Genomic DNA, 16,948 nt, shown 5'->3' with positions numbered 1-16,948 from the left:
GTATAGGGAACTTTTGGGATAGCATTTGAAATGTATATAAAGAAAATATCTAATAAAAATAAATAAATAAAAATAGAAAAGCTTTTAGAAAAGTATAAGAAAAAATTCACTCGCGCATACTGGTCCCAGTGCACAGTAGTTCTTTCTGTGCTAATGCTTACTTGGATGTATCATGTACGTACGTCCCGTTACTTCTTCTTACATACAGTGGGCCTTTTTCTCTTGAGATGCAGGTTTAATCTCTGTTTCTAGATCATTATCTTATTCTTCGATCCCTGCTAGGTCAGCTTTATTTTCTGTAAGTGCTCCCCTCCTGCACAAGATGTGGCAAAGGGGTAGGCAGGCAGCGTTATGAACATGGCTGCTTGCATGGAGAGAGTGTGCCTGGAGAGTCCACACTGCACCCTTTGTATGCAGACCTTCAATTACATGCCCGATTTCATTATTTCTCAGTTTTGTATTTTGTTTAAAAAAGGCAATATCTGGCCAGGCAGTGGTGGTGCATGCCTTTAACACTAGCACTTGGGAGGCAGAGGCGGGTGGATTTCTGAGTTCGAGGCTAGCCTGGTCTACAGAGTGAGTCCCAGGATAGCCAGGTCTATACAGAGAAACCCTGTCTCAGAAAAAAAAAGGCATATCTGTCACTTTATGGATTATAGTTATGGGGAAGACAGATGAATTTGATTCTTCTTCGCAGTCCAACAGTAAATTGATTGGTGGAATTGGTAGATTGGAAGAATGAAAAGAATTTTATAGAACTCTTGTCATTCATACAGTTCTGGCGGGCTTTGGAAGAAAGAAGTAAGAATCTCATGAGCTCTCTCTGGGATGGGTCAATGATTTGAAATGAATGGACAAAGAAATTTGGGGCATACTTTTCTGACATGGAAAGTACAGAAGAAGCAGTTAAATCTGCACAAAGGGATAACCGGATTAAGGTGGTTTGGGTTTTATGTGCACAAAATCGAAATGGGAAGATTTTATTCCAAAAGACATCCTGTGTTCTTTGATCAAGTTTTAGTGACATTTTGTAACAGAATACAACTAGGTGACTATAAAGGGCTCCTGAACTGTCTTTAGTATGGCTCAGCAGGCAGAGTGGTTCATAGACTGACTGAACCAAAGCCGATGCCATTATTCACACAGGTCAGATTTGTGCTAGAGTGCCTTTTGTCATAGCTGTAGACTTCTCTCCTTGCAAACTCTGATCCCTTTGCATCTTAATGCTCTTCAGAGACATTGTGACATTGTGACAAAATAAAAACAAGAAGGGTTGTGAGGGGAAGTTTGGCTGAAGCCAATGATTCATGGACAGCATTGTCAGTGATGTGTACTGATACTCCTAGCCCTAAGGCTTATTTTCTAATGGTCTATCTATCTATCTATCTATCTATCTATCTATCTATCTATCATCTATCTATCTATGCAATTTTATTCTAATATATATTAGAATAAAAGCTTTCAGTTAAGAATTACAGTTTTTATTTGCAAAAGCTGAAACTGCTCATATCAGTTATGAACTCAGAGCCTGGGTTCCCAGGGGATCCACTACATAAAATGAGTCTTGTCATTTTTTGCCAGGTTTGGGAGCCTTTTCTAAGCCTTGGATTTATTTTCCCAGGAGCCAATACTCTTCAAGCAATAGCTGGCCAAGGCAGTGGATGTGGTTTCCCTGGACCTGCACAGCCTTTTGCTCCAGGGGCAGGAGAGACGATGGTGCTGGCCTGATGTCACAACTGGAGAATGGCAGCCACTGAGCATGGATCTAGACCATAGGTCTCCAAGTTCCGGACCACAGTCACCTTTTTATTACAATTTTATTCTGTATAAAGATGATAGCAGTTGGACAGAGTTTCCCTTTCTTTAGAAATGGGTTCCTGGCCAGGAAATGTCACTTGGTAGGCAGGCTACAGATTTTTTCCAACACTTGGTCAGGGGACAGTCCCACAGATGCTTCATGACCAAGTGCTGTTCATTTTTCTTTAAGATGCAGTCACATGGGATCCACCTTCACCAGATTTCGGGTGTCTGCGTCCACCAGGTTGTTTCTCCTGGCATATTCAATGATGATCCGTTGAACCTCCTTGCTCTCAAGGGTGCTCCCTTTCCTGTGGAAGAGCTGGTTCATGCTGACAGGGACACAGTTGAGGGATTTTATATCTGTAGGGAGAAAAGGCTGTTCCCTGCTGCCTTCCTGGATAGTCCGGTGTCTCCAGTCCACAGCCACAATAATCTTCACTCCTTTCTCAGCTCCTTAGCCTGGACAGTCAGCTCCTGCTGCATGTGGTGCAGGAACTTAGAGAACTTTTTACAGCTCGTTTTCTTTATCTTTAGTTGCTGTCCTTCAGGGCAGCAGGAGAACATGTGTCTGCCAAGGAGTGTGCTGGTGAACAAAGCGAGGTCAACTTCTTTGACTCGACTCTTCAAGGCATGCAAGAAGCACTGCTGTGATAGCTCATCCATTTGCTCGTGAAGGGAATAGCCATCCAAGGAATCCTGGCTCAGGGTCCTGGAGCTGGTGTCTTCAGAGGCTTCTGGGGGAGGAACATTCCTGTCCTCCTCTCCCTGCTGGGCTAGGCTCCTCGGGTTTCTACGCAGACCCAGGTCCACTTTCTCTTCGTTGCTATTTGTGGGATCCACTGCTAGCGGGGCAATGGCAGGTGGAGAGGACTTGTCTCCAGATTTCCATAAGTGGTCCTAGTAAGTATGGAGCATAGAGAAGCCCTTTCCCATCAGGCCTGAAGTCAGCATTTGAATTGTGGATGTGGCAGCCACTGTGATTGCTAGCTCTCTGTTCTCAGTAGTACCTGAGGCTGACCAAAAGGGGGCGCCACTACTCCTTGAAGCATCAAATCTGCTTTACCCTGACTAGATTCTTTTGAGTACTAGAGTTTGTTTTTTTGTTTTTTGTTTTCTGTTTTTTGTTTTTGTTTTTGTTTTTGCTGTTGTTTTGTTTTTGAGTACTAGAGGCCATGTTATAAAGGCTGGTAGAATATCAGAATAGGATCACACTGTTGCATACAAATTTTTTTTTTCCAGTTCAAATAGGATGGGGTTACCACCACATGGTACACAGTCACTGCACCCCCTTTGTGAACATACAACTTCACAACGTTTAGCTCCTCCTTTCCAAGTGTCAATTCAGAGACCTGATTGGATGCAAGGGTGGGGAAAGCAGCTGTCACATTAGCCCGAAGTTTTCTTCCTGTCTGATTCCTTGATGACAGTGTTGGACTTGATCAGAAAGGCCTTAGCGAACATGCCTGCTGGAGTAGCCCAGGAAAGAGAAGAACACAGATACCAGGGATGGTCAACCAAACGGGGTGTGGCAAATCCCCGGCCTTCAAACCTGGAGGCATCCATGCTGAGAACTCAGGGCTAAAAAAACCAGCCAGGTAGAAGCCAGGGCACATAGCTGTGCTGTTGGCTGGCCCTAGTCCCAGAACTGTAATCGACTATTTTTAAAAGGCTTGGTTGTGCCTTTTACAATTAAATAGGTTGATGATCAAAACAGAGCAAAATGCAACTCAAGCTTTTATTTTCATTTTCCACTGTGAATAGCAAGGCCTTTCCTCGAGTTTTTAGTTCTGTAATCTCCGAACTTCTACACGAGGAGTTTCTGAGTAAGAGAGGTTATCTACATTATTACTTGGGCTCCGTTTATGTATTTGAACATTAAAATGCAAGCTTGTAGCTTTTAATCCCCAGTTTTGTTTTTACAAGCGGTTATTATACAAGTGTCATTTTCAGATGTGCACAAGGCTTAGTCTGTCAGAAGTGGCTCAGGGATTATCAAAATGTAATTATCCCTAACTTTTTAATTTAAAGGAACAGCCAGCCTAAGCAAATGAACTTAATCTGTTGAGAAGGTTTTGCCTATGAACAAACTGTGCATTTAAATGATCAGACCGGAAGTCTAATGATATGTTGTAATACCTCTCACCTCGCCTGTATGTATGGATATTATAACCCTTGAGCCGGAAACAGGTGCCTCAGAAGTACAGATGCGAGTTTTAGATATGATAATATTCAGGCTGGCCAAGAATGTGTTCTGATAAATGGACATGTTCCAGACGTGTGTGATTGAGTTGAGCAGTTGGTAGGCTGCAAAAGGAAGAGAAAGCTCTGAGGAAGGCTGGCAGTCGGGAGAAATAGGCCTGTTAAGGTCTAAAGAACCTGCTTTTCAGCAGATGTGAAAATGGGAACGGTACTCTGGAGGGAGGTCTCCTCTAGCTCGGTCAGGGGTCACTTTTCATTGCACTGGCCTGGGCTCGCTAAGTGGGGACAGATAGAAGAGGCTTGCTGATCTTAAGTACTGCACACTGATTTGGAAGGTGGAGAGCCCCGACTTTGCCACTTTTCAGCTCAGTAGGCTGGCAGGTGGTTTAACGGCTTTAACCTCAAAACATCCTAACCTAGAGTTAGGATAATATAAATCTCATAGGGCTGTTTCAATAGTTAGCTGCAATGGTGTCTATTAGAAAACTTGAAATGGCCCATGGGAAAATGCCAAGAATGCTTGCTGGCCTGGCTTTTAAATTGTGGCTATGGTTTTAAAGGTAGTAAGGCGATCCAAGGAAAGATTCAGGTATCCCGAAGCAAGAAGTGAGAAGAAAGAATGCTTTTACTAGTCAAGTATTAGAGACCGTTGTAAGGTGATCTAAGTAAGCCATTCAAATTGTTACAAAAATGGAGCCGAAAGGGATTTTTAACCTCACTGATGAGGTTAGCCAGGAAAAGATAAGGCACTCAGATCGAAAGAACCAAGAGCTGATTGGAGAGGGAAACAGAATGAGCGCATAGCAGCCGGGCTTGGTAAAGTGCAAGCAGGTAAGGAGGGAGATTAGCTAAGAAGTCAGAGAGTGAGGAAATCTTGGACTGCACTTCTTTAGGTAATGTGTTCAGTTAGTGTTGCTTTTGCTTGGGCAAAACCACATACGCAAAGAAATAGTGTCCAGCAATCTCTACATTTTAGCACAGAGTGGAATAATTGCGCCTGACTATGTTTGCAACTTCATGTAGAATATGAAGAGAAAGCCTCCAGAAGTGCAGGTTTCAAGGCTCTCTGTCTCTTCCTTTACAGAACAAACACTTTCCCTGGTGGTGTGAATGCAGAGTGTCCACAGGGTTAGGTTTCAGTGGATTAGCTGGGTGTTTTCTTATCTTTCACCTCCATCATTGGTGATGCCCTAGGTCCCTAAAACATATGACAAAAGCTTGCTTTTCACAGCTGGTTATAATATTTGAAAGGCAAGTACCAGGAAACTAGCATATGCTGATAATATCATATTAAATTACAAAATAATAGGGATGGGATATTTTCTGTATGTGAATATCACTGAGAGCAAGAAAGACCATTTGGCATCTGACAGAGTTAGGAAAAGAAGAGTAATGTAGAGATTATGGGGACACACACACACACACATCTATGAGACTGTAGAATTAGTAGATATGCGATCAATCAGTACATTTCATTATATTTGTGTTGAATGGTTTGTAAGTCAGTGATGCACTTTTCAGTATTTAAAGGAATGTTGTCATTGTTCTGTATATTTCAACTTCGAACTATGCCGTGAAAACTCTCATTCCCTGCTAGGAGGTTTGGCATGAGCAGGACTGGGCAGTTGAGTGGGTGACTTGCGTGTGTGTGTGTGTGTGTGTGTGTGTGTGTGTGTGTGTGTGTGTGTGTGTGTGTTGGCTCTGGAGTAAGGAGAGGTTCTGAAATAGATGGAGACTGGCAGCGTGTGCAAGTCAGTGGTCACCACCACCTAAGTGGGTGAAGAGCACTGCAGAAGCTCAGCCTTAGAGCAGAGGTGCTTTCTCCAGGGACTGTTGCAAGTGTGAGCACAGCCAGTGTGGAGTGACAATGTGTGTCTCCCCCGCCCCCCCCTCCCCCTCCCCCAGCAAGCGGGAAACTAAAAGGAATAGGATCAACACACTGGAGAAACTTAGTCTCTAGCCTTTTGTTAAACTAGCCTTTTTTTAAATTTATAAATCCAAATGATGTATTAAGACAATCTTCATCCCTTTAGAAGTCTCTTTCTCTGTTCTCTGTCTTTCTGTGTATTTAGTGAAAGGGGAGAGAGGAGTAGTGCAGCCATGCTCACAGAGTTTCCCGTGTGCTAGCTGTTACTGATATTGAGCTAATGAAAGACATTGTCTCATTTTAATTCCTCCAGTATATCAGATGAGAGAAGTTTCCATTTCTCCCACAGAGAAGAAACTACATGATTTTGTTTTTAAATAGCAGAAACTTTCTGTTATCTTTTCTAGACAGTGTCTTTCTTAGGTGGCTCAGGGTAGCCAGGGTTCAAGGATAACCTTGAACTCCCAAGTCTCCTGCCTCTACTTCTAAAGTTCTGAGCTTGCAGACATGCCCCATCATGACTGATAGAAACTGGGCTTTTGAATAACTTTTTCAAGGTCACACACCATGTCAATGTCCAGCCTTGATAGAAAACAGGCTCTAATGTTTTGATTCTGTAGACAGATGGTCAGAAGTAGGGGCCTAGTTTAAAGCCTGACATTGGAAATAAATAATAAGAAATAAGAGCGAGTGCAATGGCAGCTGGCTTCATCTAAACATCTAAATAAAATAAAGAGCACCAGCGACACCTTGTATGACTAAACGAACGGTCCTTAGCTGACGAGTTCATGTTGGGGAATCTGCAGCAGGCATGCTTCTGCAGTGGATTTAATTTTCTGTTCTGCCAGTTGAGCTTTGCTGAAGCTCCTGGCCCCATTGACTCACTGCTCTCTGAGTCCTCTGTAGTCATCTTTGTTGTCTGAGATAGAGTCTCTCTTTGTAGCCAAATCCCACCCTCAGTTTGGACCTTTTGGCTAGTAAGTTTTTCTTCTAAACTAAGCAAGATGTGGGATACTGGGCAAGCCTCACATTGTTCAGTTCAGATTTCTTTTGTTGTCTTACCTCCTGCAGTGGGCAAGACTGAATAAGTGAACAACTTCAGAATATTTGAAACAATACCTGGAATGTGAATATATGTCTGTGATCCTCTTTTAGACAAACATCTATGAAGGAGAGAACTGTCATAGTTTACTTACTTAGAACTCTACAATTTGTAGGCCTATCGCAGCCAATTTAATTGTTGTTTGCCATAACCAAGGTTCCCAGTACAATGAGCCTATGTAAATAGATAGGACTGTTGAGGGAAAGATGTCCAAAGTAACACAGGAAGCTTGGAAAATATGCCTGAAAGTGTTAGAATCCATCCTTTCCTTTTACAAGGGCAAATTCACAGATGGCAGCCATACCCGGAGGAGGCACAGTGGTGACGACTCTGGACCTCTTAGCCGAAGAGGTGGTGATGGCTACCTCAGGCCACACTCAAGCTCCGGGCAGGGCAGGGGGGCTCGTTTCAGATCGTTCTCTGATAGCAACTTTTCCAAAGGTAGCTAAATCCTCCAGCTGGGTAGTTGGATGCAATCAAATTCTCTGTGGGAGCGTAAGAGGATAAATGACTCACCTCCAGCACACAGGCCAGCAAGATTCATTCAGTTCTAGAGCTACGAGTGTAAAATTTTAACGCAGCAGATTTTAGTATTTATGTCTACATTTCAGAGGGGATAGCGGGGATGACATAAAGTCTATCAAAACAAAATTTCCATTTTAATATACATCTCAAAGTGCAATATACTGTTTTTGACCCCTAAGAATGAGATCCTTCAAGGGATACTCTTTCACACATGCTCTGAAATTGAGCCAGGCGCTTAATTTTCTTCACACAGGCAATACTCTTTCAGAAAATTACTGCATTACAGGATAAAAACCCTCTAAAGATTTAGACTAGGACTGAATATTGGTAGCACAGTTTTTTCTTTTCTTAACCCGAGACTTAAAAAGTATAAGAACTTTTTGACTTCTATCTCCAAAACTGTAGTAACAGTTTGAAACTGAAGTTCCCCCATCTAATGAGTTGATAGCAAGTTTTCTTATGATATGTCAAACATTTTCCTGTTCTTACTGCTTTATAAAACGTTTCTTAGATGGGAGCCTTCCCTTAAAAATAAGGCCACACCGTCCTTTTAAAAACTTGATAAGTCCAAGTTTTAAACATGATGGAAAACTAGATTCTTTCATTTACTTGGAGATGAAGTTGGGTGTCTACAGTCTGTTTGGGATAATTTCCACTTTGCTCCCCAAATGTCATTGGAAATCATGAGGGTTGAAGGTGAGTGAGTGTTTTGTGGTATGGCTGAATTTCAACAGATGTTTATGGTGTGAGATATGACACAATCATATTGTTACAAAATTGATGCTTACACCATCGTCTGGGGATCCAGATATCAGGTAAGCTCTCCAGTTCCTGTCACTGTGTAGGGGCCTGCTTATATACCCTCTGTCCTGCCACCCACCTGAAATGTTCTTTCTGATCACATTAAAATACATTATTTCCTTACTAGGTAGTATAGTTACTGCTGCCTCTGAGAGCCCAGATCTTGGGTTCAGCCTCCATCATAGAGTACCTGACCTAAGGTTAATGAACAAGCCAGCACCTAGCATCAGTTTCCAGTTACTCCCAAATAAGACCAGTTTCCAGGTTATTCTTTCTAACAAGCCTGCCCCTGGCACTTCACTTTCTAACAACCACCAGTGCGGAGGAAAGCAGTAGTTAAGTTTGTTGGTTTGGCTCTTAGCACCAACCAATTATTTTAAAGGACAATACAATTCTGTAATGCTCCCCCACCCATCAAATGTGTGTCAGCCTCTAAACCCTCTTCTTGTTTGCTTACCTATATAAATAAGTGATAAAATTGGACTCAGGGGTACACTCTCCAGTTCTGCTGCGTCAGAGACAGTGGTGTGGCCCAACATTGAACTTGAGTAAAGACCCTATTGGGGTTGCATTGGAGTCTGCTCCTTGGTGGTTTTCTGGGGTTCACAAAATGGGCACAACACCTCCATACATTCTCCATCTTTCTCTCTTATCATATGGCAAGAGTCAAAGTTAACCTGTAAGCTCCACCTGCCCAAGGACTTCCTGAAGTGCAGGGAGCTACAGTTTCTGGAAAATAACAAATCCATATAAAAAAAATGAAGACCCTATGGTTTTCATGTTAAGAAATCCCTATAATATGTGCTTTCTTACCACTCGCAGGGAAACAAGGGGTGGACCTAATGAGAGTTTATTTTTCTTGTTGGTACTTAATTAAAGCTTGCTTCAAATTTGCTACAAATTTGTGGAACTGTTTTTCCTCTTGTGAATCTCAGGATTAACAGTATCCTTGCTTGCCAATGTCCATACTCCTCAGACAGGAAAATCCTTAAGGAAGAAAGCGCTGATAAGCTTATGCATGGCCACATCCTCAGGGCTGAGAGTAGAGTTGAATACTTAGCAGACATGTAGCAAATATCCAGCAAATGTAGAAAGAGTTCAAAATCTTTTATGTATGATTTTTCATTCATGAGTAGTACCTGGCTTTCTGGGAATAAATACATTTCAAGTAAAGTAATGAAGCCACCGTTTGTAGATGTGATACGTAGAACAAATAATTTTTGTACTATTCTAGGAATTTCAAAGACTATTCTGTTCTTTAAAAATACAATTATTAATTTAGTGTGTGTGTGTGTCTGTGTGTGTGCAGACAGGTGATCCTCATAATGATACAACTGTTCTCACTTAGCTACTTCGTTCAGCAAGATGGAAAAGAGAGCCCAAACACCAGTTTAAACATGATAAGGGTGTATTTTCTAAGTTAAATGAGAAGTCCAGTTGTTGATTGCTTTGTGGGTTTAGGCTGCCAGGGAACAGACTTCTGTTAATCATTCTAGTGCTTCCCTCAGGGTGAAAATGAGAAAGGAAGGTGTACAGAAGGGCCAAGGACATTAAGCCAGCTGGGAAAAATTCACCTCTTCTGGTGCTTCATGGAAGGTGTAACCATAAACTCTTCTTTTATGCCATTGCCTTGTTCTGTGTCTCTGGCCACTCCAATCTGCCATGAGATTGGGAAACATTGGTAATATTTTATTCCCTTCTAAGTATATGGATGCTGCCAAGAGAAGTACAACTGTGTGCCAGGGGCCAACCCTGGCATGGGGTCTCTTCTTTCTTGTCAGTTCTTCTTGAGGCAGCAGAGGGGGAAGAGTGTAGGTGGAGGGTAAGACTTTGTCTTATGAGAGATTCGGGGGTAAAACTTTATCTGACGAGAAATTTAGGGTTGCTGTATATTAAAAAGTTTACTTATCTAAATCTAAGTTACTATGCTATTGCAGCTGACCTGCCTTCTGTGTTCCTCTGAGGCCAGAGACTGCAGTCTCAGGCACTTAGCACTTCATCCTGAAACAGCAGGAGATTAAGTAAAGGATTAATCTCTAGAGCCTTTTCCCTGTTGTCCAGATGCCTCTTGCTTGTTGTAGGGGGAGGTTTGGAGCAACAAACTTCTATTGAACCAGGAGAAGAGAATAATATTTGCGGAAGGAAAAACTTTTATATAAGCGAATATGCATAATCTCACATAAGTCCATATAAAGATTCATACATGCTCATTTATTCATTTATACAATTCCATTCAAACCCAGCTTGTGTGAATTTTCACAATTACATACTTACACATACATTCATGCTTACATATACATATGGAGCAAAAGACCAACCACTGGTGCGGAAATAACTCACTCATTCTGGATGAAAAATGTGCTACAATCTTTATTACATAAAGAAGGAAAAGGCTTCTATCCTTTTAATGCTAAATGAATTAAATCCATATTTGTCAGAAAAAACGCTTTGTTTCTTTTAATAAGACTAAGCCTGCCTTGTCCTTACCATGGGATCTGCTCTTTCCCAGGGTGAGGAGAAGCCTGCCGCTCCTGCTCTCTGCAGCATCTTCTTTTTTCCTCTTTCCCTCTGCATTCTGCACATTGCTTTCTTAGTATTTTATGTTACCTATAGTTTCTAAGTTATACCACTCTGCATTCTCCTTCTAATCTAAAAAGTGTTCTGTCTAAAAACTTCTCATCTCAGTTCCTCCCTCAGCTCAGCTCTTCTCACCTCCATTCCTCTCACCCCAGTCTCTCAGCTCTGACTCTTCTCTTTGTCCGCAGCCCTTAAACATCATTCAGAATACATGATCACATGTTAAAAAGTTCATCAAAAGTTCACACAGAAAATCAAATCATAAATTGAAATAGAAGTTTACAACAGAGAATGTTTACATGCATATCCATTAGGAGTAATTATCTAGCTAAACATTCATCACCTGTCTTAGCTCTATAGGTTCACTGAAGGTTTAAAACCATAACTAAGTTATTAGTGAAGTTCTGTATAGATAAACCCAGTCAATATTTTATCTTCTGTCCTAGCACCTAAAATAAATCATCAGTTCCCTTTTTATGACCTTTGGTTAATTGTTTTACAACCTCTCAGAATGTGCTCTGAGTAGGAGAATGTCTGCTTATCATCTAACGGCAATTAACTGGTGACACTTGGGCAACTGGCAGAGTTCTCATTGCAGTTTTGTTTATCAGAAAAGGACCCAATAGCAGTCCCACTATAAAAGAGCTTAATAATCAGAGATACAATTTTAGGAATTCTTATAGGATCATCATTAAAGCTTATGTCGTTTATTTGTCTATATAGCATCACTACAAGACAGTACATCTTCGTGGATCTGCAGAAATTTGCTCCAAAGGGATGTGCTATTTCTTAGTGATTGTTATATATGTTTAATAATAACAGGAATAGCATTAATAGCAGGAATGAATCCTAAAATGAATCCCTTACTGCCTTGCTGAATAAGGGCATACCTGTTACAGATTATATAATAATCTGAAGCAGGCCATTTCAAGATGATCACCTGCTAGTCATTAGCTTGTTCCATTATGGCTCCTGACAACTGTGCTAGCTGGGAAGTTAATACTGTGTAAGCAACCATCCTGCTTAGTTTTCATTTACCTTTTCCTTTCTTTTAAAAACATTTTTAATTTTTATTTTGTGGCTATAACGTCTTGCCTGCATGTAAGACCGTGTGCCACATGTAAGACTCATTCCTGTCCTTGGAATCCAGAAGCTGGTGTTTGAGCCTCTGGAACTGGAGTTACACACAGTTGTGAGCCATCATGAGGGCACTGGAATAGAACCTGGGTTCTCTTAGCCACTGAGCCACCTTTCCAGATTCATTTGTCGTTTACACAGAAATGAAATTGATCAAGCCACATCATCTAATAAAATAGTGTTGAGGAGCTGGAGACATGGCTCAGCAGTTAAAAACACTAGTTGCTTTTCTAGAGGACTCAAGTTCAATTCCTAGCACCTATATATTTGGAACTCCAGTTCAAAAACCCTTTATGGTTGCTATAGATTCTAGGCATGAATGTGGTACATAGAAATAAATGCATTTAGGCAAAAGCACTCAGACCCACAAAATAAAAATAAATAAAATTTCAAAAAATAAAAATAAAAAAGTACTGTTGAGAAATTACCTGTATAAAATTGCAATTCAATTCTTTGAACACATGTAAATAAAATTCTTTCACAATATAGTGCAGTTGCTAAATGTATATTAAAGAAAAGGAAATATGATAAGTTCCATCCTATAGAATTATGGTTGCCTTAGAGTTATTATGGCTGGGATGAGACACCATGACCAAAGCAAGTTGGAGATGAAAGGGCTTATTTAGCTTATGCTTTCACAGCATAGTTCATCCTTAAAGAAAGTCAGGCTAGGAACTCAAGTAGGGCAGGAACCTGGAACCTGGATGCAGGGGCTGATGCAGAGGCCTTGGAGAGCTATTGCTTAATCGATTGCTCCCCACAGCTTCTTAGCCTACTTTCTTATAAAATTCAAGACCATCACCCCAGGGGTAGGACCACTCACAATGGGTTGGAACTTCTCACATCAATCATTAATTAAGAAAATGTTCTTTAGGCTTGTCTACAGCCTCAATTTATGGAGGCATTTTCTCAACTGAGCTTCCTCTTCTCTGGTAACTCTAGCTTGTGACAGAGTTGACACAAAACTAGCCAACACAATGTTAATATTCTATTTGCTGAAAGATTGCCCAGGAAATGTTCTAAGTGTCAGAAAAAATTTAAATTGTAGTTCACAGTAATTCTAGATGATTAAATAGATCATAAAGATTACAGAATGTAGTGAAAGATTATACAATAATTATTTTGATTATATAAAATAAGATATTATTGTTCATAATTAAAAATTTAAAGCTATCATCATCATCATCATCATTTATTTTATGCATATATGTGCTTTGCTTGCATGTATGTCTTAGTGTGGTATTCATGGCTGTCGTCTAAAGATTCCAGAAGAGGGTATCAGGAGTCCTGAATTGGAGTTACAGACAATGAGCTGCCATGTGGAATTGAACTCAGGTCTCCTAGAAACACAGCCAATGCTTTTAACTAGTAGTCCATCTCTCTAGGCCCTAAAATTAATATTTTATAAAATCTGTCACATGACAGCTAGTGATTATACTTTTTTAAAATAGTTTGGAATACTCATAGCTTGTTTGCTTGGCAAAACAGGGCATGTATCTCAAACAATGAGCTTCTGTCTCTATAAATTTTGTTGGTTCATTTGGGATCATTATTATTGAGTAATTTTAATATTTCCTATTTCAGAATAGAATTTTTTAAAATTTAAATTTAATTTTAATTTCAAATCATAATAGTTAATAAAATACACTGGGCAGTTATGATATATTACTCTTAGGAAAGACTTTAAGGTATTTAACTTTAATTTCTTTTATTATGATTTAGGAAATGGCTTTAGGATCCTCATCATGCATGTTATAAAACAGTGACTGTAGGAAGAGAAACTGAATTCCCAAAGAAATGACACACTTATTTTTTAAAGTGATGTCTACAATCAGACAACGATGAGTCTTAGTCCCAGTAAAAGCTTAGGAATCATGGTCTTCCCCAATTCTGAGGGAAGAGGAATCTTACCAAGACTTTTTATTGGTTATTTTATTTATTTACATTTCAAATGTTAGCCCCCTTCCCAAGTTTGAGGAGAAATTGTACCTGGAAATGCTGTTGTCAGAATTTTTCCTTTTAAGTAATAAAAAGAACTGTTTTAGTTTTTACAGTTTGTACTTTAGGAAAACTAACCACAACTATGGGATACTTTTGATCAAACCAGGCTCAGGGACACAGTATGACTTACATATTGTTCATATTCAAGACTGGCTGTCTGTATGTAGAAAAATGAAAATAGACTCATATTTGTCACCTTGCACGAAGCTCAAGTGCAAGTGGATCAAGGACCTCAACATAAAACCAGGTACACTGAGTCTAACAGAAAAGAAAGTGGGAAAGAGCCTTGAACTCATTTGGACAGGGGGAAATTTCCCAAACAGAACTCCAATGACTTACTCTCTAGGATCAAGAGTTGGGACCTCATGAAACTGGAAAGCTTCTGTAAGGCGAAGGACATAGTCAATAAGAGAAACTGGAAAGAACCCAGATGCCCCTCAACAAAGGAATGGATACAGAAATTGTGGTACATTTACACAATGGAGTACTATTCAGCTATTAAAAAGAATGAATTTATGAAATTCCCAGGCAAATGGGACTTGGAGGGCATCATCCTGCAGATCCCTTTAGCTCCTTGGCTACTTTCTCTAGCTCCTCCATTGGGAGCCCTGTGATCCATCCATTAGCTGACTGTGAGCATCCACTTCTGTGTTTGCTAGGCCCCGGCATAGTCTCACAAGAGACAACTACATCTGGGTCCTTTCAATAAAATCTTGCTAGTGTATGCAATGGTGTCAGCGTTTGGATGCTGATTATGGGGTGGATCCCTGGATATGGCAGTCTCTACATGGTCCATCCTTTCATCTCAGCTCCAAACTTTGTCTCTGTAACTCCTTCCATGGGTGTTTTGTTCCCAATTCTAAGGAGGGGCATAGTGTCCACACTTCAGTCTTCATTCTTCTTGAGTTTCATGTGTTTAGCAAATTGTATCTTATATCATGGGTATCCTAGGTTTGGGGCTAATATCCACTTATCAGTGAGTACATATTGTGTGAGTTCCTTTGTGAATGTGTTACCTCACTCAGGATGATGCCCTCCAGGTCCACCCATTTGGCTAGGAATTTAATAAATTCATTCTTTTTAATAGCTGAGTAGTACTCCATTGTGTAGATGTACCACATTTTCTGTATCCATTCCTCTGTTGAGGGGCATCTGGGTTCTTTCCAGCTTCTGGCTATTATAAATAAGGCTGCTATGAACATAGTGGAGCATGTGTCCTTCTTACCGGTTGGGGCATCTTCTGGATATATGCCCAGGAGAGGTATTTCGAGATCCTCCAGTAGTACTATGTCCAATTTTCTGAGGAACCACCAGACTGATTTCCAGAGTGGTTGTACAAGCTTGCAATCCCACCAACAATGGAGGAGTGTTCCTCTTTCTCCACATCCTTGCCAGCATCTGCTGTCACCTGAATTTTTGATCTTAGCCATTCTGACTGGTGTGAGGTGGAATCTCAGGGTTGTTTGATTTGCATTTCCCTGATGATTAAGGATGTTGAACATTTTTTCAGGTGCTTCTCTGCCATTCAGTGTTCCTCGGGTGAGAAATCTTTGTTCAGTTCTGAGCCCCATTTTTTAAAAAATTTTTTTTCTTTTCCATTTTTTATTAGGTATTTAGCTCATTTACATTTCCAATGCTATACCAAAAGTCCCCCATAGCCACCCACCCCCACTCCCCTACCCACCCACCCACTCCCCCATTTGGCCCTGGCGTTCCCCTGTACTGGGGCATATAAAGTTTGCATGTCCAATGGGCCTCTCTTTCCAGTGATGGCCGACTAGGCCATCTTTTGATACATATGCAGCTAGAGTCAAGAGCTCCAGGGTACTGGTTAGTTCATATTGTCTGAGCCCCATTTTTTAATGGGGTTATTTGATTTTCTGGAGTCTACCTTCTTGAGTTCTTTATATATATTGGATATTAGTCCCCTGTCTGATTTGGGATAGGTAAAGATCCTTTCCCAATCTGTTGGTGGTCTTTTTGTCTTATTGACGGTGTCTTTTGCCTTGCAGAAGCTTTGCAATTTTATGAGGTCCCATTTGTCGATTCTCGATCTTGCAGCACAAGCCATTGCTGTTCTATTCAGGAATTTTTCCCCTGTACCCATATCTTTGAGGCTTTTCCCTACTTTCTCCTCTATAAGTTTCAGTGTCTCTGGTTTTATGTGGAGATCCTTAATCCAATTAGATTTGACCTTAGTACAAGGAGATAGTACAGGATCAATTCGAAATCTTCTACATGATAACAGCCAGTTGTGCCATCACCATTTGTTGAAAATGCTGCCTTTTTCCCACTGGATGGTTTTAGCTCCCTTGTCAAAGATCAAGTGACCATAGGTGTGTGGGTTCATCTCTGGGTCTTCAATTCTGTTCCATTGGTCTACTTGTCTGTCGCTATACCAGTACCATGCAGTTTTTATCACAATTGCTCTGTAGTACATCTTTAGGTCGGGCATGGTGATTCCACCAGAGGTTTTTTTATCCTTGAGAAGAGTTTTTGCTATCCTAGGTTCTTTGTTATTCTAGATGAATCTGCTGATTGCCCTTTCTAATTCGTTGAAAAATTGAGTTGGAATTTTTATGGGGATTGCATTGAATCTGTAGATTGCTTTTGGCAAGATAGCCATTTTAAATATATTGATCCTGCCGATCCATGAGCATGGGAGATCTTTCCATCTTATGAGATCTTCTTTAATTTCTTTCTTCAGAGACTTGAAGTTCTTGTCATACAGATCTTTCTCTTCCTTAGAGTCACGCCTAGGTATTTTATATTATTTGTGGCTATTGAGAAGGGTGTTGTTTCCCTAATTTCTTTCTCAGCCTGTTTGTCCTTTGTGTAGAGAAAGGCCATTGACTTGTTTGAGTTAATTTTATATCCATTATATATGTTTATCAGGCTTAGGAGTTCTCTGGTGGAATTTTTAGGGTCATGTATATATA

General features: G+C 40.5%; 1 pseudogene; it reads right to left on the bottom strand.

The window, feature by feature from the left end:
• On the bottom strand, positions 1,468–3,423 carry Gm4806 (predicted gene 4806; annotated as a pseudogene).

This window comes from Mus musculus, chromosome 12 (genome assembly GCF_000001635.26).
Source record: "Mus musculus strain C57BL/6J chromosome 12, GRCm38.p6 C57BL/6J".
NCBI lineage: Eukaryota > Metazoa > Chordata > Mammalia > Rodentia > Muridae > Mus > Mus musculus.
The sequence above is the reverse complement of the archived record's forward strand: the minus strand, read 5'-3'. Positions and strand labels throughout refer to the sequence as shown.